Raw genomic sequence first — 20,302 nt, forward strand, 5'->3', positions numbered from 1 at the left:
ACTACATTCTGGGAAATGTAGTTCGCCGCCGAGGCCGGGAGTGTGGTAGGGGCGTGGGGGTGAACCAGGCTGGAGGAGCGGGCGGGGCTTCCGGAAAAGGGACGCGCGCTGCCCCGGTTCTGACTGCGGGCCTGGGACTATGGATCTCAGCTGCGGCCTGGCTCTTTCTCTCAGCTGTCGGCCCCCGAGTTTAACGCTATACATCTGTCCCTCCCAGACCATGAGAGGATGGTTGACTTCTCTTTCCAGGTGCCGCCTTTCACTTCCTCTCACCTCGATTTAGTTCAGGTAAAGTCAAAGAAAACTTTATCCAAGTTTCTGATCTCACACATAAGTAATCTGAGACCCATAGACGGGAAGGAAGAGTGTAGCCCATCGGTGCCGGGTCACCAGTGGTGTAGGGAAAACCAGGCCCCTTGCACTAGGGCTGCTGCTCGGATTAAAACAGCCGATAAAAGTAACAGGGTCGGGCTTCCCTGGTGGCGCAGTGGTTGAGGGTCCGCCTGCCGATGCAGGGGACGTGGGTTCGTGCCCCAGTCCGGGAAGATCCCACGTGCCGCAAAGCGGCTGGGCCCGTGAGCCATGGCCGCTGAGCCTGCGCGTCCGGAGCCTGTGCTACGCAACGGGAGAGGTCACAACAGTGAGAGGCCCGCGTACCGCAAAAAAAAAAAAAAAAAAAAAAAAAAAAGGTTAAAAGTAACAGGGTCTCCTCGGAAGCACTGAAGACTTCGTTCCCTGTTTCCGAGTTTGTTGCATTTCTAGAAAGAACCGCGGCCATTAGCTGTTAAGGGCTCGAGGGACCTCTCAACTTCCTCCCACTTAGACCTTTTTAACTTACACAAAGGATACTGAAATACAGTTTACACAGGGTAATGTGCCAATTTAAACGGGGTGCTGGCGGGGGTGGAGTGGTACTGGAATCGGGATTAGTCCTAGAGTTTCATTTTATCTCACAGGATTATCGTGAGGATTAAATGAGATAACTTTTTATAAAAAGAAGTCTGATACATAGTAGATGCTCAAAAACCACTGGATGCTTGCTTGCTGTTTTGTCGTCGCTGCTGTGTGACAGTGGGATAATCGCCATACTATAGACTTCTGAGAATGCGATGTCTGATCATTTAGTGTTCCCTCATAGTGTCTCAGTATGAACATTGACTATAGTAGTGTCAGAATAAGTCTCTGCTCTAAGGTCGTTTTTGTAAAATACACACACCCAAAAAAACAATTTTTAATAAAAGTTATTAACTTGGGAAATAAGCTTAATCCAATAGAGTTTTGAGAGGAAAACAGTATTCATAAAAATAAACAACCATTCTCTAAAAACATGAGAATTAAATGAAGATTTTATCAGAAACAATTATTGCAAATAAACACTGACATGTCAATAAAAGAGATGATGGCATTTTATCTTACAATCTGTGACAGTTCTTTTGTAAGAAGTACACGTGTTCTATAAGCAAACCATGTCAGAAAAATCATCTTGCTTAAAGAAGCCTTTCTCATATTAATGTAATTTTTTAAATCTAATGTTGAGTTTACCAAAACATCATTTAAATTACATATGTACTTATCCTTTTATAAACTACTTCCCCTACATGGTAGGGAGATATAATAATAAAATATAAAAGGGATAAAAAATAAAGTAATAAAGGGTACCAAGAATATAACTCAAAACAGGCAAAGCTGGTTTGTATTGAGCTTGTGACCCAAAAATCCAAATAGTTGCTTACCGCTTCTGTTGCCAGTCTCAAGTTAGGATAATCCCATCTGAGAAGATTTTGCATGCAAAAGATGAAGTGGAAAAGATGCATTTAATACACAGAAAAATAGTTATTCAGTGGGACCACAGTTGACATAGAGACTAGAGGGAGTTCTCTTCACTTTTATCATTTTCTATTTTTCTTTTCCTTTTTAATAAAATCCCTAACTCTTCTTACTGAATGAAGACCAACAAAATTCTTAGAGATGAAGAGTATTTAGAACTTTTTTCAATTCTCATAGGATAATTTCATAGAAAACATCTAATCTTTGGGGTCTCTAGGAAATGAATGACGAAAAATGACAATTAGTCTTTACTACTATTTCTTGTAGTAATTACAGAAACAAGAATATGAGCAGGAAATGTCTGAATCGTGGTGCAAAATTTGAAACTTTTCTTTTTCAAAACTGGCTAAATCAACATTAACAAAATTTCCAATCATGAAACAAATTCAGTGTATCAAGCATAATATTTGAAGGATATTTTATGTCCTTCTAAGTAAAGAAAAATAAAATTTTAAATTATTGACATGAATTTTACCCTTTAGATTGTTCAGTTTTAAATGCAAGCATGAGAGCATTTAACTCATATGTGAAATCACCAAAATCACACAGTTTGAATTTCATAGCTCATACGTAAGCATGTATAATATTTTGTAGAAACACTGCACAAAACTAATTCAACTGTTTTTATTCCAATCTTGATGTGCGCCAGGTCTTGATAGTCTACCAAAACTTGGTCTTCATCTTATTGGTGAGTTAGGAGGGACTGAAAAGTAAAGTAATTACGGTTGCCCTATCTTTTCCTTTCCTTCGATGTCATCATTTTAAATATAACTGCCTAATACAAGGAAATAAGATGAGTAAGGAAGAATATAAGTTTCCTTGGATGTTTTCTTCTTTCTGCAGAAGAACTTCTGGTTCATGTGGTCTTTCAGGGCTGTCAGTGCCCGCACTTATTCAGTCACAGACTTAAAACACTTACCTTGTACTCACTTTGAGTTTTGCAGAACTTCCATGCATTATGTGTCCACTGGAATTCTGTGCTTGTGGAACATCACAAGTGTTACATGTGAATGGGGTGGCAATGAACAATAAACATACATATTGCCATCTCCTCTGCTCATATGCATGCTCCACGGTTCCATTAGTTCAAAACAGTGAGTGCAGAGCATTAAACCAGGCAGGATGTTCTTCTAGCCAAGAGACCTATGCAACTGCAAAGATTGCAAACTGGTGAACTTGGCCCTGGGACACAGAGAGAAATCTTCCAAGGTAATGGGGACATAGTTGGTAGAGAAAAAGGAAGAAAGTGAGTGAATACAGAGGATATATATATCGACAGGGAGAGACTGATCAAGGTGAAATAACTGAGAGGTGAAATTCTCAGGGAAACAAGAAAATAGAGCATGCAGGTGCTGCCCCAAGCAGAAGGAAAGAAGAAGGAAGGGAAGAGGTTGTTAGTTGCACCGTTTTCCCAAACCACCCTCCGAGTTGGTCTCAGTAAGTGGTTAATGAACCATAGATGAGTGAAATTCTTGTGACTTGGCATGTATAAGCAGTAGAAAAATTTTTCTCAAGGCAGGCATGATCCCAGAAAACCTGAATGATAGGGTGTGATTGCAGGGATAAGGCTTTTTCTTGTGTTTAACTCCAAGACGTTTCACTCTTCCAGCAATTCAGATGTATTACTTAGACCTCATTCTGGGAAATGACTCCTTCCTTAATGTCAGTGAATCAGTAGCTTTGATTTTTTTTTTTTTTTTCTGAATATCTGGACCCATAGCAGAGCTAAATTTCAAACTGCACTTTGCATAGGCTGCCCTTTTAATATTCCAATTTTAGACAGATTTTTGACATTTATAAAACATTATTTTAGGTTAAAGATGATACGTTTAATTTCCATTGCTTAGAAAATATTGGTGTTGTATGTTTTAAAAGGCTCTGCATTATGACTCAATGTTAGAAACTAGAATATCTAACTTACAAACTGTTTTAAAAGGTATTTTTAAATGAACAGTAAAGTTAACAATGAGTAAAGTTGGCATGATGTTATATTTCTTGCAGGACTTTTTGTTTTTTTGCATTTTGGGACAAGTAGGAAGACAGAATTTCAAGGTGGACATCGTGGATTACAATTGCACAAAGTAGAGCCTGGCTTCTTTGTGGAGAGTCCAGATGCAGCTGATTTTGTCCCTCTGGGGCTACGTGGTATCTTCTCTCAGCACCTCTCACCTACTTTACTCTTCTCTTTGAACACTGGATTCCTATAACTGTTCCAGAATGAAAGCCTCGGCCCCATGTCTCTTTGACCTTCCAGTTTGATCCGTGTAGCAAACCGTTTCCCAGTACGAGTTTTCTGGAAGAGAATTCCGATTGGTCAAACATGGGTAAGGGGTCCATCCCTCGTTGGTCCAAGCAGCTGATGTTGAGTGATAGGGATTCCAGAACTTTGGGCAGAGCAGAGTCTCTAAATGGACGCAGGGGTAGGGGAAAAGGTTATTTCTTAGTACATTAAAGCATGTATGTGGTTTGAGTCCTTGCATAAAAGCTCTTGACCTCCGCTCTGAGCCATAAACAGATTTCATGCAATAGCTTAGGGCTCTGTGCTCACTCCCATCACTGAGGCCTTTATCACTATCATAAACCGGCCGTGAAAGTTATGGTTAGTTGGTTAGGGCAATGATTTGTATTCCTAACCCAGCTGTGTTTGGCCACGTGCCTTTACTCTTGTTTATTTTATTTCATTGAATTCTCTTTTTTGGGGTTAGAAAACCATTTTCTCTTGGGAGGCAAGGATAAAGACCTGATCTTGTTTGAAGCAGGTCTTTATGGGAGACGCTAGGAATTTGATTTCTTCTCTTGCCCCAGTATTTCCCCCCTGTTAAAAATTCTCTATAAATAGGGCCTCAAGGTCAAAAACATAATTTGGGCAATAACTGTTAGCAAGGAGTTGTGTGGAAATAAGAACTCTTACAGAGAAAATTAGGAAAATTGATTTCATAGGAGCAGGGGAGAGAGAATTTGCCTCACAGCCTCAGCACTCAGACTGTAGTAGAGGGTTGATACAGCACTTCTGGGCATTTAGCATGCATGCCTATTCTAGGCTAGCATGAATTTTTATAGCTCAATTAGAAAGCTTTGAAAAGATTTAAAAAAGTGTTTTTAAATGATAATGTGTTACATAAATATTCATGGTTATGCAGTCCTCTGAAATCTGGACCACTTAGAACTTTTTTCCATTAAATAATGACCTTTTTTTTTTTGCATACAGGTGCCATTCATTAGAGGGACAGTGACCAATGACATCCATTACGCACGGCCATGAATATTTATCTAGTGCCTTATCCCTGTACCAGAGAGAATAGGAAAAGAGTTATGAAGAGGCTTTTCTTCCACACCAGATGACCAGTGTCCTTCCTCAGCTCAACTGAAAAAATTAAGTGGACTGGTCTTCAGGTGAGGCTTCATACCCCACTAATATTCTCCTGGGTGAGGGTTAACTTAACTGATGAAAGAAAGTACGTGACGGATTCTAATGCTAGTGGAATAATGGAGTAGTTTGCCAGGGTCTATTGATACAACTCTTTATCTAGAAGGCCTTAAGACAAGCTTAGTTCACAATTTTGCTTAGTATCTGTGTGACTTAAGAGTTACTCACAGGCAGCCCTCTGAAGAATTGTCAGTCTCTATACCAGCACTGTCCTTTCCCCTCTACTCCAAAACCAGCCAAGCTTACGCAGATGACACCACAATTGTAACTCAGTGAATGGATGTGAGAGAATTGGGACAGACAGTGAGTAGCCAGACATGTGTCATTTACCCACAGACGTTACTGACATCCTACTCTGTCACTCTAGGCCTGGCCCCTTTATTTCCAGTAACTTATTTCTACCATTCTTTTGAGCATTTCTGTTTGGATATCCTGCCATTATCTCAAACTCAGTCATTATCTTCCCCAAAGCAGTTTGCCTGTCTGATTTTCTACCCTTGTTAATGATATGATTAAGCCTCAAAACCTCTGAGTCACTATGACCTTTCCCCACTTTGCCAACACCATCAACCCAATGGCCAAGTCCTCTTGAAGTGTCTTTTTGATTTGCCCCTTTCTTTCCATTTCAAAACTAACGATATTATTAAAAGTTTCAAACACGCCAAATCTTGCTGGGGCTTCTTAATTTCCTCGCTTTCAGGTTCACTCCCCTCAAACACACCAGATTAAAATTTCCAGAACTCTAATCTTGCCTTATCACTATTTAATTAAATTAATTAATTTATTTTCTGGTCGCACCACGCAGCTTGTGGGATCTTAGTTCCCCGACCAGGGATTGAACCTGGGCCCCCTGCAGTGGAAGCACGGGGTCATAACCACTGGATCACCTGGGGATTCCCATCTTATCACTATCTAATGGCATTTGATGAATTCTGCAGGATTTATTGCGGGGGGGGGGGTGAAGAGTTATATTTTCGTTTCCCTGAAGTCATCTGGAGACGCCCCGAAGATGGTGTTTGTGTATGGTCTTCAGTAGTCACAGTTTTGAGGAAAACTTTAGTGGACATCTGAATCTTTCTTGCACTCTAAATTATTAGTGTTTTGTCATTCACATTTATATCTATACTTTAACTGTAATTAGTTTCGTGTATGGTATGAGATAGTAATCAAGTTGCATTTTTTTTTTCCTGTATGGATACCCAATTTTCCATTATCATTATTATTAAAAATACTGTTCTTTTCCCATCTCCCCCAGTTCTTTCTCATGAACCAAGTACCTCTACATCTGTTGCCTTTTTATAAGCTCTCTGTTTATTCCATTGGTCTATTCTTTTATCCTTGCTTCAGCAACTCACTCTCTTAAATAGCTTTATAATGACTTAGTAAAACAAGTCCTCCTACAATGCTCTTCTTCGTTGAGAATGTCTTAACTAAGACCCTTTTGTGTTTCCATGTAAGTTTTAGAAAAAGCTTGTCAAGTTTTACTTTTAAAAAAATCCTATTGCTATTTTGACTGGGCTTGCACTGCAGTAGGGGAATAATGATGTCTTTACAACATGGAGTTTTCCAATTCTTAAGCACAATGTATTTCTCTAATTCTATTGGGTTTCCTCAATTTCTCACAATAATGTTCTATAGTTTTCTGTGTAGAGGTCTTGCAAAATTTTTGCTAGATGTATCCCTATGTATTGATATTTTTGATGTTATTATGAATAGTATATTTCTTAAGAATTTCTTCTAACTGTTGCTAGTATATAAAAATGAAATAAAAGTAAATTCTGATAGATTATCCACTGATTCAAGCAAGTTGTCTATAAAAAGTGGATAATTTTATTTCTTCATTTACAATCCCTAATCCTTTTTCTTTTTCTATTTTTTTCTTTATTGCACTGGTTAGGATCTCCAGCACAGTGTTGAACTTATGTCTAAAGTCAAGGTGATAACTTTCAATATTATAACATTACATATAAATGTTTTCATAGATACTTTTTATAAATACTTTGTCAGATTCAAGAAGTTTATGTTCCTAGTTTGCCGAGACATTTTTTTTAAGAATCATTAATGGTTATAGGATTTTATCATATTCTTTTTCTGAATCTTTTGAGATGATCAGCTTTTAAATTCTTCTTTTAATGTGGTGAATTAAATTAATTTTAAAATGTTAAACCAACTCTGCATTCCCAGAATGAACTCAATTTGATCATGATATAGTATTCTTTTTTCATATACTATTTACTTCAATTTGACAATATTTGTTAAAAATTTATATATCTTTATTCATGAGAGAAACTTGCCTGTAATTTTCCTTTCTTGTAATGACTTGTCAGGTTTTAGAGTCAAGGTTATGCTAGCTTAATTCCTTACATAATTGGAAGAATTCATTGGTGAAGTCATTGGGATCTGATGATTTTTCACCTATTTTCTTGAAAATACTCTTTAGGGGTTACTAATGTATGGGTTCAATACCTGAATCACCTGTGGGTCTGTTTATATTGTCTTTTTTCTCTTTGTTTTTAGTCATAGGTCTTGTTTCTTAGCATCTCTATTAACTCTTAATTGAATTGTAGAAAATATGTAATGTCACTTGATAAAATTTTAAATGTTTTTTACTGGGAAAAAAGCACACAAATTCAGCATTTTCCATCTCAGTATATGGTATGATGCATTTTCTGGTTTGTTCAATGCTTTTCAAGAACAAAATGAATTCTGCTTTGAAAAATGGGGCCTAAAGCATCAAAGATTTAGGTAAACAGATGAGAGTTTCAGTAAAAATTATAATGGAATGAGTTAGTATAAAGATAGAGCATGTCTATATATTATACATTTGAAAAGTAAAAGACCCATAAAATTGAAATCTGTACAGGTAAAATAAAACTGTTCTCAAACTGATGCACCACAAGTTTGTGAACTGGTTCTGTTACAAAAAGAATGGAGTGAACTTAGCAAGCTTTGCTTAAACTTTTAAAATCTAAATATAATAGAAATCCAGACCTTAAAAATGTATTTATTTTCTCTACCTTATGGTTAGTCTAACAGTTCGTTTAGGGACCAATTATGAAATGTTTCAAATAAATACAAAATAAAAAAACCTCTTTCATGAATATCCTTAAGGCAAAAGCATAGGGCAAAAGTAGTTATTTTTTTTCCTACATGCCCCACAGGATTTAGTTCACTTTTATAGAACATAGTTTTTATGTTTATCTAAACGCCCAGCTATTTTAAGCTGTATTTGACATGCATGGATACTCTTAATTTCTGTGTGTGTCAGAGAAGGGGGCAGGATTCTATTTCAGACCAGAGAATTTGTACTGATGCCACTAATGAACTTAACTTTTAAATTGGACCCTTACTTCTTGCACACACACTCACACAATTTAATTTTAATATGCTGTCCACAAGCTGAAATACAATAGGATGGCAATACCATGATAGAAAGGGTGCATGCTCTTTTTGCTGCACCCTCCATTTCCAGAATCTCACATTATATTTCTTAAAAACCCATTTTGCTCAAGAAATAAAGTTTATTTACCAAGATACAATTAGAAACTAATTTTTTTTCAAAAACACCTTCTACAAGCAGACTTATTCTCTTCTTATTTGTTGGAAGTAGGAAAAGTTTTAGCTTCTATGGCTTTTTCCCTCTAGATTTTTTTCTAACAAATTTAAATGGAAGGTATTTGCAGAACGTAACAAAAATAAGTTTTTTGAAACTAAAAATGTGATTTAAAAACAAGGAAGTTAGCACATTTAGTGTTAAGGACAGAGAGCAAGTATGGAGCATGGAAAATTGAGAAGTAGAATGTATTTTTGCCCCCAGTTCTATAGCAACATTAAAATAAAGGAATGGGACTATATTTTCATATCAAATACCTAAACCAATTGCTTGTTTTACAATTTGTTTTTAAATGGCAATAATAAATTCTTCGTTTGTAAAAATTCCAGTTTATAACCGGAGCCAAGTCAAACGTGAACCACCAACTATTCTAGAATTGTAGGATCTCCGTGGCCCACAGGAGATAAAAAGGAAGAAAGAAAACCTTTTTTCTAACAATCCACAGAGGCTGCTTAACTCATGGCAGGACAAGCAAATCATGTCCTCTGAATAAATGAATGAATGAATAAATAAATAAATAAAAGCAACCTTACATCTCCAAAGCAGTTAGCCAGCATTCTTTCAGTGAAACCAAAAGATAAGGGAGGAGAAGGGGAAGTAGTGAATCATTCTGGGTTCCCTGTAACCAGTTTATCACTCTGGTCATAAGCAGGTGCAGAGAGCTATCAAGTGGAATTACCAGATATTATTTTTTTAGGAGATTTAATTTCATTCTGGTAGGCAGTTATATCTGGTTAAGCTATTTTATTTTTGATCTGCCCTTACTTTTGGAGCATAGCTCCTTCAGGCTCTCATTCCTCCTGGGCCTGAGCCATTCCTCCCTGGTAAACTCAAAATTCAGTCTTCCTGGAACCATCCAATTACTGCGTCCTTTGCTTAAAGGTTTAGCCTTTTAGAAGCTGCTTTCCGCATGGTTTCTCAAAGCCTCTCACAAGACTTGCACTGGTTCGGGGTCAGCAAATGCATTGAGGGTAGGTTATCTATAGAAGGGCGGGCTTCCTTTTCTGCAGTCCCCTCTTTTTCTGGGATCTCGATCCTTCAAGTCCTGGTTGTCTTGGAGGCTCTGAACTTCATTTCTATCTCCCCAGCCCAACGAGAAGAGTGTTGCGAGCTCTGGGTTACCACTTTCTGCTCAGTCTCCATGCTCCTATGCAATGAATCAGCAAGTAATTTGCAAAGAAAAAGAATGTTTGATTTAATTTCATAAAACTTAAAAACTTCTGCTTGTCAAAACGGTCCAAGTTGTATCAGAAATTGTATCTGTTTCCTAAATTTTGTTCATCCTTCCTAGAGTATACAGTTGTAGATGGGAAGTAACAGCCCAGCCAGGGACTAAATTTCCCCATCCCATCTGCCACTAAGTGTAGCCAGTGAAATATAAGTGAAAGTAATGTGTGCTAACTTATGGGCCAAGATTTACAAAATGCCAGTGTACCTCCTCCATATTCTCTCCCCACCTCAGCTGGATGTAGATGATGATAAGGCAGGAGCTGACAGTAAAGTCACAAGATCAAAGCACCTGGATCCCAAAACCACTTCACTGAATGAGCCATTATAAATGTAGAGACCTAGTTGTTAAATAATTTAGTCTACACTAGCTAATACATAAGGTTAAAATTATAAACTGAAAATACATGTTGTCAAAATGTGTAAATTATTATAATCTGAAATGAGTTTTAAAATTCAATTAATAAAAGAGAAATATGTCAATAAATATGAGAATAAAGGCAATTCTCAAAAGAAGGTATTACCTTCTGATTATTACCAATCAGTCCAAGGCTGATTGATGAGAGAAATATGCTGTTGATGTTGAAATATGATGTTGATTAAGTTATTTTATACTTCGAAGCAGAAATAACACCCTGACACTTTTCCCAAGGAGAAAATGAGTGTAAAAGGATGTAGCCACCATAATGTTCATTTTATCATTATTAAAAAATGCCAACAGAAAATAACATCAGTGAGATTAACCATATGTAAATTGTGCTAGTATCATAAAATCATGTTCGTAACATACTTTGAGTATCCTTTCTATGAAGAATTATTCATATGTAAATATATACATTTAACTTGTGTGTGTGTGTATGTGCACGTGTGAACGTGTGTGGAGATAGAAAGAGGGACAGAAGAATCTGGAGAGATGTTTACCAACATGTGAACAGTGGTTATCAGTTGTGATGGTGCTCCTGCTTTCATGCTTATACCTCTTTGAACCTACATCAACACATCATTATCACCCAAAGTCTGTAACATACATTTAGAGTTCACTCTTGGTGTTGTACATTCTGTGGGTTTGGACAAATGTTTAATGTTATGTATCTACCACTGTACCATCACAGTTTTACTGCCCTAAAAATCTTATGCTTTTTAAAGTCAGAGAATCCTTTGATTAAAGCCACTATCTCCTTCCCTCAAAAAAATGGACAGGGAAAGTGGACCTATGTGGATAACTTTGCAGGTAATGTCAGGAGTTTCAGGCTGCCTAAGAGCCCCTGCTCTAGCACAGAGAACTGCATTTAGACTCAGAACAGTAGTCCCTTCTAGGGTCTTCCCAAGGGCAAAATAGACTAATTATCTTATGTACCAATGATCTTCCTGGGTGTCTCTCAGAACATTTTAGATGCCAGAAAGGAAATATTTCTACATTGCAATTTCCGTGTAACATTTGCTCATAATGATAAATTATCCTTTAAAAATTATTATCATATCAAATAGATAAAAACTAGTTTGCCTGGGTAAGAAAGATAACATGGAAACTTTTCTTTCTCCTAATTTCTTCACCTATCACGTAGCTTTCAAGAACAGTGACCTTTCTTCTGTTGATATTTCTGGCAGAAATCTTGGAAAACTGAGTCTAACTTTAAGCATTCCCAGCAATAGATAAATCATTATTACGAAGTGAAATAGTCACTTGAGAGTTGGATATGTCTGCTCATTACATAGATAAAAGTTTTGGGGTATGTTTGCTTTAATAAGATTTCAGCATATTCTGGTGGCTTATTTTTTGTTTTCATTCATCTCCTCTGCCAAAATTATAATTTTAATTAATTTGTTTGCAAATTTATGTCTTCTGGAAACCCTGTCTCTTAAACACCATCCTCCTCTTTCAGCATATTCTCCTTCACTTTCTTACTCAGGTCACAGTGTAGTTCGCTCACCTTTTTAAATGTCATGCTCCTGTCATTCCCTGGGTCTCCACCCACATATGTTGTTTTTAGAGCAACATGTGTTTCGAATGTTCTTTCTCTTCTTTTAACTCTGCTAAATTCATGTCACCTGTAGTAAGCAGACTGTTAGTCATTAAAAATGGCAGTATCCTGACCTCCAGAACCTGTGTGTACATGCTAAGGTGTAATTAAGTTGCAGATAGAATTACAGTTGCTAATCAGCCGACCTTAATGAGCCTGGATTATCCAGGTGGGCCCAGTGTAATCAGAAGGGTCCTTAAAAGTGGACAAGAGAGGAGAAAGAGGAGAGTCAGAGGATAATGTGGCTCTTAAAGAAAGGTGCCTGAAGAGATACAGTGTTGCTGCTGTTAACTACAGAGGGAGGGAACCATGAGCCAAGGATGAGAGCAGCCTCTAGGGGCTGGAAAGGGGGAGGAAACAGATTCTCTCTTAGAGCTTCCAGGAAAGAATAGGGTCCTGCTGATGCTTTGATTTTTATCTAGTGAGATCTGTGTCGAAATTCTATCCTACCGAACTGTAGGATAAAACATTATGTAAGATAAAGCACTATGTTTGTGTAATTTGTTACAGCAGCAATAGAAAACTAATACATCATCCTTCAGATTGCAAGCTGAAAAATCACTTTTTGATTTCCCCCAGATACTCAGGTTCCCCTCTTAGGCACTTTATTAGCACAGCACTTATTCTTTTTAGCACTTTAAAGCATGTAAAATAGCCATAACAAAATGTTTTGTTTTCTTGTTTGTTTTTTTGTTATTTTCCCCTGCTGGGGTGTGAACTCCAGGATGTGGTCCTTGTCTTTCTCTTGCCTGCCACAGAGTAGGTGTCATAAGTGTGTGTTAAAGGATGGACTCTCCCTTTTCTTCCCTACATGTGCATACATCCAAAGGAAATCAGGTAAGTTCCCTCGAACAAAATCATGGGATACAGAGAGTCACCTTCCGTTTAGTAACATGGTAACATTCACATGGTGTTTCATTTGCCTAGGTCATCAGTTCAAAAAGTGTAGTCCCCTGACTAGCAGCATCAGCATTGCCTGGGAACTACTGAATTAGGGTCAATCCCAGCAATGGGTGTCCAGGTGATTCTGATACACTAACTAACGTTTGAGAACTACTGCTTTAGGCCCGAGTGCTGTAGGAACTGCTCACAGGATTTCTGACTTAAGAGGTCTGAAGTGGGGCCCAAGAATTTTCCTACCAAATTCTGATGCTGCCAGTGCTGTGACCTCACTGTGAGTGTAACTGACCTAGCCAGTGAGTAGGCCAGGGAACTTCTGTCAGTGGAATTTGACCAGCAGAGATCTCACAACTTAAAGAGGCTTTATCACTTACTGCAAAGTGTGGTCTGTGTGCCGTCCTTAACCAGAGACTGTCACTGTCTTTAGAGCAAAATAATATGGCCCCTTATAAAGTCCAGCTTAGACCCAAATTACAGTGATTGGCAATTAGATTGAACGATCCAATTGAAATATGTAACAGTATCTAGTTTTCAATTGTACATAGTTAAAGTTGCATGATTTCTCTAAAATAGCATTAGTCCTTGCAAAAATAAATGAATAGTGACTGTAAACCAGTTTACTTTTCTCTAAAACTTACTGCATAATTACTTTCCTAAGAATGAATGTAAAATTCCCTGATGTTGTTATATTTCTGACATAGTGACAGCAATCACTTATAAAATATTTAATAATGTGCTTTAACAACTAGGAAAAACAACTTATAATGTAAGTTACACTTTAAGGAATGATTTGGTTTAATGAAAGATTAATAGAGTTTATAGATTGTTTTGAAGTCAGCCTTCACTTGAATGTTTCTATACTAAGAATGACTATGGCGCCAGTCTTGTGGAGGGAGGGTCCTTGTGGAAGGTTATTGTCTTAAATCAACATGCCAGTGCTGTGAGGCTGATGAGACAACACTCCAACACCCACAGTGATGCATCATGGCCTCTTAGACTGGTTTCAAGGTGCCAATAGGATCCCTCTGTCCTTTATTCACCTGCCTTCTACAGGGAACAAGTCCTTACATTTCACAGTTGAGGGATCCAATGCTCAAAATGTCAGTGACCTGGGACAGGTATCAGATTGCTTTCCACCCTCTGTTAATAGATTCCATTTGAGAGAGAATGGAGTGAGAGCCTAAGAGAAGAGCACACCTCCAGGGAAAGCTGGGAGACAGAAAGTAAACAGAGGAGGATAAAAACATAACTAGGCATGAAAATGCTGGGAAATGGAAGGGCTTAGCTGACAAACGAGCATTTTGAAACAACTTGTGATTGGCTTATGGTGACACCAAGGATGTCACCTTAGGGTGGGAAGTTAAGAATAGGTTTATTAAAAAGCATGCGAGTTAAAATGAAGCAATTATTAACTCAAGAGAAAATATAAACATGATACATCTGTCTCTAATGAACAATATTTACAAAGTTATGCCAATATATAACATGGGAGAGAAGGGAGAGTGGACATGTGTAATTGGGCTATATCCACCGCATATCATTTAGAAATATGAAAACAAATTCAGCAGCATAACCAAGAGCAACCACACAGGTGAAAGTGTTCAAAATGATTGCTCTGCAGAGTGGAAATAGGGAGAGCAAGGGGCAGGGTGCAGATGCTTTTATAAATATGTTTTAAAAATATGTTCATGTATTCATAAAATGAGAAGGAACACCTTAAAATAAAGACTATCATGTTTTATTTCTTTGTTTTGAATATTTCAAAGGTGACTTGCAAACTTATTCCACTTTCACTTTTAGAAGGAGTATTTCATCATTAATTAAAAAAAAAAGATTATCAACAACAAAACTCAATCAGATATCTTTAACCTTGGGTGTTGAGCTCTAGCGCTGCTGCCTCACAGAGCTGTGTGAGCTTGGGCAGGTCATCTTGTCTCACTTCTCTGAACAGTTAGTATCCTTATCTGTAAGAGTTACTGTGAGGATTAAATACGATTATGCCTGTAAAGCACTTGGAAGTTGCCTGGCATGTGCTTACTTCAGCCACTCCACTCTTCATCCATCCCTTCCAGTTTTCTGAAACTTATGTCACACACACAGAAACAGCTTTTAAGTTCGTGTCCATAAGCACAAAAAGCTCTTATGTGACTTTGTAGTATCATTAGCCATATTTTCATTGAGTTTATATTTACAGCATCTGTTTTATTATCTGTTTTATTGCAGTCTCCCTCAATGCCTTCTAGTTCTATGGCCCTAGCTTCTTCGTCTATTTTGATAGTTTCTCCTTCTGGACGCACTTTCCTAGGGACTCTTATCATTCTACAACTTCACGCCAGATGGCCATATCTATTTTCATGGTGTTAACAGCCACACACTGACAACTTCCAAGTTTGTATTTCCAGCACAGACCACTCATCTGACTTCCAGACGTGTATATCCAACTACCTATCTGATATCTCCTTTGGGATGAATTCAGGTGTATCTCAAACTCAACCTCTCTAAAACCAAACTCCTAACCTACTTCCCCTAAGTGTTCTCTCCCACTGCTTCCTAATTTCATGAACAGTACTTTAACCATCCAGTTAACACATCCAGAAACCTAGCCGTTCCTTGACACATCACACTTCGGAAATTATATCCTGCCCAAACCCAAAATCCAGTCCGTCAACATAGACTATTGATTTTACACCCTAAATCTCTCTCAAATCCCTCTCCTCTCGTTCTCCACCACCACTACCAATCCCACTCTAATCCATGCCACTCCACACATATACCATACCAACTTTCTAACTAACTTACACATATCCCCTCTTGCACCATAGAATCCGTTTTCCACAGAACATCCCAAATTGTTGGCCTTTTGTCACTGTCCCTTCCTCTGGCATCAGGAGCTTTCAAAGCATATTTTGTTGAATAAATGAGTATTTATTTATCTGGGACCTACTTAAGTACTTATGAATCATATGCATATATTAAATACAACATATACAAGTATATAAACTGTGAAGCAGGACTTACAATGTTTGGTAATGTTAACGTTAATACTTTAGAAGTAAATTCCACTAAGTGTGAAAAGCTCTTCCACCTTTTGAGGGAAAACAAATTAGATTCAAATGTATGGGAAAACAGAGAGAAAGATAAGTTTCAATAGGAGAGGGTCAGCCTTTGACCCTTGCATTGCTATTTGTAACAGTGTTTCTGGGGTGTTTTTTTGTGGGGGGAGATGTGGTTTTGGTGGGTTTTTTGGCTTAGGTTTCTACCTTTATCCCTTTGGGTTTCTGAAGTAGCTATTTAAGGCATTTGATGTTAAGGCAAAAATAATTGATTTTCTGTGGTAAAAGAGGGAACACGTTCATTAGTTTAACTCTGGAGAGGATTAGAGTTCAACCGCACATGATGAGCTGGCAAATGATCAAGACACATAGCATAACGAACAATGGGAAAGTCTAAGAAAAGAGAAAGAGGAGCCATAAATGGCAGGGGTCAGGGTCTAGGCACCCGGCCATGTGAGAGGAGGGGAGGAAGAATCTGAGTCCAGTTGGATCGCAGGAGACTGCAACATACTACGTGGTTGAAGGGCAGAGCCTGGAGGACCCACTTGAAAGCAGAGTTTATGGGAACTGTGAAACAATTATTCCATTATGCTCCACTCTGAGCAAACCTAGAATATTCCACTTTTCAAGAGAAGCAGGATGTGGGAAATGTGTGTGGGAGTTGGAAGGAAGTCCCCAAACGTGAATAAATGCTGAGAACATTAAATCTGTATGGATTATTTCCACATGAAAATTGTGAAGTTTACAAAAAGTAAGGCGAGCTCTTTTGGAGCTAAACCCTCCTGTTTTTAGAAGGAACCTCTCCTAAAATCACTTGTAGTAAATACTTAAAGAAGCATTCCTTCAAAGTCCTAGTCTGCTAGACTATATGAGTTTTGCTGAGGGACCTCACTGGAGGGAGTGAATGCCAGAGCTGTATGCTATGGAAGAGCTGCTGGGATAAGGCTATTGTTCAACATGGCATCTATCTGTGTACAGGGGGTTTGGCTGTAATGAATGGATAGAGCGTGGGATGATTGTTGCTCATTTTGCTGGTACCGTTCAAAAGACATGGCTGAGAGATTAGTGTTTTGGTTATTCTGTGGATCCAGAGGATCTGAGAAAATATGTGAGTCAAGAAAAAAACAATGTTGGCCCAAATCTGACTTTTAATGATGTCGCGTTTTTTATGTCAATATATTATACTAATTAGGATTTTGTAGAAGATGGAAAAGCTTTTACTTCCTTAGTCTGGCTACACAGGGACCTTCTAGGCAGAGACATGGAATAAACTTGAAAAAGGTGAGAGAGGGAAAAATCTGAAATGAGAGGTTGGTCATTCCATAAAATGAGGCTCCTCATTTTCCTTTGCTTTTAATATCTATCTTGAGAATATTTTTCAGTTTTTATACTATGACAGAATAGAATGACTCCCTCCCCCACCACCCCCTACTCCAGAGGATACAATGATTTCTATGTCTTTTCTGGTTGTATTAAATTTCTGACAACACAATCCAACCAATCCACCATCTGCAGAACACTGTATTGTGTGACTGATGTTATATTAGGACATTGAGAAACGTGTGCTATAGTGTGCTATAGTGGAAGGCCATGCTGTGATGCAGGGTATGTGGGGAAGGGGGCCAAAAGGCAAGAGACAGTGACCCATCCCTGGGACCCAGATGCCATTCTATGCCTTTTGGAACCCCTCTTTTTTTTAGCAAAAGTATTTTAATTAGCAAAAGAACTATCATAACAGTTTTGCTTACTAAACATGAAGTTTCAGCCCTTGTGTAGTGTATAGTTATGAAATCAGACGTTGGCCAATTTCTCAGAGGTTGGTGGAGATCTAAATTCATAAGGGCTCTCAACAGTGCCCTTGAGTTCGTTTGCCTCTAATGACATTTTGCATTTTATCTTTCATGACACTTTGCAGAGGAATCCATAGTTTGTATTAACCAGGGTTCTCTTGGTCACAATTCAAATGAACTTAAAACAAAAAATTATTAGCTCACTTAAGCAGAAAGTCCAGGAATGATGCCTTCAGGACCAACTATATCGAGAGTTTCAAATCTTTAACAGTCTGTCTTCCCCTCCATGTCATGTTTCTGTTTGTCTCTTCTCTCTGCATGATGGTCTCTTTACTTTTTGTTACAGTTTCCTCCATGTGGCCAGAGAAGATGGCCACTTGAAACCACAACTTCACACTATCCTGGTTTGACAACCAGTAGAAAGAAAGCAGCATTCTTCTCTACAGCTGTATATGAATCCCAGGCAGGGCTCTCCTTGGCCCTGCTTGCAAAATATGCTTCTCTTTCTATTCAGTGTGTCCAGGGGGAGTACTGGGACTGACCATTACTAAAGCATAACTGATATCTCATCAGGCACATATAGAATGGAGGAAGTATTTTCCAAGCAATCAGAGGATGGGAGGAGGTTAAGTCTGCTAAACAGTAGAAATTACAGATGCTGCAGTTTGAGGCATAAGTTGTCTCTCATTAGAACTCTTCTGAGGCTAAATATCTAGGTAGCTTATAAGCTCTCTGACATTCTACCATGATTTAATTTGTATGATGGCTAATTTTAAATGTCAACTTGACTGGGCCATGGGGTGCACAGATATTTTCTTAAACACATTCACTGAGTGAAGCAGATTGCCCTCCCCAGAGTTGGTGGGCCTCATCCAATCTGTTGAAGGCCTGAATAGAACAAAAAACAGAGTAAGGGAAAATTCACTCTCTCTGCTTGACTGTCTTTGAGCTGGGACATCCACTTCTTCTGCCTTCAGTGCTCCTGAGTTCATTGGAGCTCCTAGGTCTCCAGATTGCCAAATGCAGATCCTGGGACTTCTTAGACTCCATAATCCCATGAGCACCCCTCCACCCTGTATAAATATGCGTTATATATATGTGTTATATATATATATGTTAACTATATATATATTATATATATACAATTAGGGATATTTGGGTGGCAGAGGGGAGAAGGGGTATCTGGACTACAAAGTCAAGTTTTATGTCTTATGGCTTAGCTTCATTTTGGGGGTATTTTTTCCCATCTTCAGATTCTAGAAGGTTCACTGCTGTCTTTGGTGGGGTGACTATTAAAAACTAAGTGAGAGATTTTTGTTTTGAGTTTATGCTTCAGAATGCAATTTTAGATATTATACTAGGCAAAAGAATAAACTCTACCAAATAGCATAAAGTGTTGAAAAATTTTCATACCTCCTATATGGTGTGATATGATTAAAATTCACATTGCTTTTCCTATGAACTCAGGAGAAACACAGAGGAGAAATCCAACACATTAACATTCCATGAATACCGGGGATAGGTAAATCTAGCAATTTCCTTTCAACTATGTGCTAGGATTAGAATAATATCATATAGAAAAGACAATTATGCTTTAAACTTATAACCCATGAAAATGAGTAAATTATAAACTTGGCAAATACATTTTCCAATTTTTAAAAGATGTTTAAAAATGAATTCAGAATGGCATTAGTGGAAAAATAGAGGAAACAACTCTTGCCTTGTGACAAAATAGGAGATAAATAATTTTAAAGTGTTGCAGCGCCATATTACCAATACCTCTTTCATGACTTTTATTAACATGCCCCTCTTGAATGTGTCTGTATAAAGTTTCTTGTAAGTTTGATCTGAGGATCAGATTTGGTGTCACTTCTAGAATTACACAGGAATGGGTAGAGTTGGCTGATTTGATTTTTCCAGACAGCCTGACTTGTTTTTTTGGGTTTTTTGTTCTCCCTAATAAGAAAAGAAAAAACATACTTTTTGGTTACAAAAGTTAACCATATACCAGAAACATAGGGTGTTATATTTCCTGTTGCAATTTTTAGAACATGGATATACAATTTAATATTTAAGATTCTTAGTTCATCAGGCTAATTACAATTTATATCCATGTACATTGTACTGCAGTTCTAGTTAATTGATAGAATACTAGGTAGAACAGTTCTTACCATACTAATTTTGGTCATCAACTGAAATTAAAGATAAAAACAAGCAAACATTGAACTTCCTGAGCAATTACGGAAATGGTATCTGAGTAATAAATCTCAGGTCAAGTGATTAAGCCAATCCAATCCATAAATTGGGGGATTATCTAAATAATTCAAACTGACCTGCCTTTAATTATATAAATGGAATATAGGGACTGATTTTCTCAAATCAGAGTTGCACTCTAATCTTTACTGCCTAAAGTCATACAATTGAATTTGCTTCCCCTTGTACTC

At 37.8% G+C, this 20,302-nt stretch overlaps 1 long non-coding RNA gene across 2 annotated transcripts; it reads left to right on the forward strand.

Moving 5' to 3' along the window:
- Positions 1-87: 87 nt before the first annotated feature.
- On the forward strand, positions 88-19,315 carry LOC117199832 (uncharacterized). Of its 2 annotated transcripts, XR_007479390.1 has the most exons (4): positions 88-288; positions 3,829-4,151; positions 5,036-5,220; positions 18,205-19,315. It is a non-coding gene; the product is annotated as an uncharacterized LOC117199832 (long non-coding RNA). The 2 variants fall into 2 exon arrangements; XR_004481165.2 differs by lacking the exon at positions 18,205-19,315 and having other exon boundaries at positions 5,036-7,979.
- Positions 19,316-20,302: the final 987 nt, after the last annotated feature.

This window comes from Orcinus orca, chromosome 9, assembly GCF_937001465.1.
Source record: "Orcinus orca chromosome 9, mOrcOrc1.1, whole genome shotgun sequence".
NCBI lineage: Eukaryota > Metazoa > Chordata > Mammalia > Artiodactyla > Delphinidae > Orcinus > Orcinus orca.